This window comes from Camellia sinensis, chromosome 7, assembly GCF_055761805.1.
Source record: "Camellia sinensis isolate YWXY chromosome 7, ASM5576180v1, whole genome shotgun sequence".
Classification (NCBI taxonomy): domain Eukaryota; kingdom Viridiplantae; phylum Streptophyta; class Magnoliopsida; order Ericales; family Theaceae; genus Camellia; species Camellia sinensis.
Window position 1 is genome coordinate 106,437,421 of NC_138967.1, and position 644 is coordinate 106,438,064.

The window sequence follows — 644 nt, forward strand, 5'->3', positions numbered from 1 at the left end:
GCAAGTAAAATGTCATCCACATATAGAACTAGAAAAATGTATTTGCTCTCACTAACCTTAAGGTATATACAGTTGTCCACAACATTCTTCGTAAAACCATATGAAGTAATAAATTGTGGAACTTTAAATACCACTGTCGGGAAGCTTGTTTTAGTCCATATATGGATTTCTTGAGCTTGCAAACTAAGTGACTATCTTTATCAGAACAAAAACCTTCAGGTTGGTTCATGTATACTTCTTCCTCAAGATCCCCATTTAAAAATGCCGTTTTCACATCCATTTGATGTAACTCTAAATCAATGAGCTACTAATGCCATGATAATTCGAAATGAATCCTTCTTAGAAATTGGAGAAAATGTATTATGATAATCAATGTCTTCTCTTTGAGTGAAACCTTTAGCTATGAGTCTGGCTTTATATCTCTCGACATTGCTATTTGAGTCTTTCTTGGTCTTATAGACCCATTTACAGCCAATCGTTTTAACCCCTTTAGGCAACTCGACAATTTCCCAAACTTGATTCTTAGCCATAGATTCCAACTCTTCCTTCATGGCATCATACCATAATTTAGAATCATCCCTATTCATGGCATTGGAAAATGAAATAGGATCATCATTAGGTCTGATGTCAAAATCAGACTCCAT

At 34.8% G+C, this 644-nt stretch overlaps 1 pseudogene; it reads right to left on the bottom strand.

The window, feature by feature from the left end:
• Positions 1-296: 296 nt before the first annotated feature.
• LOC145796011 (putative mitochondrial protein AtMg00820 pseudogene) lies at positions 297-644 on the bottom strand (annotated as a pseudogene).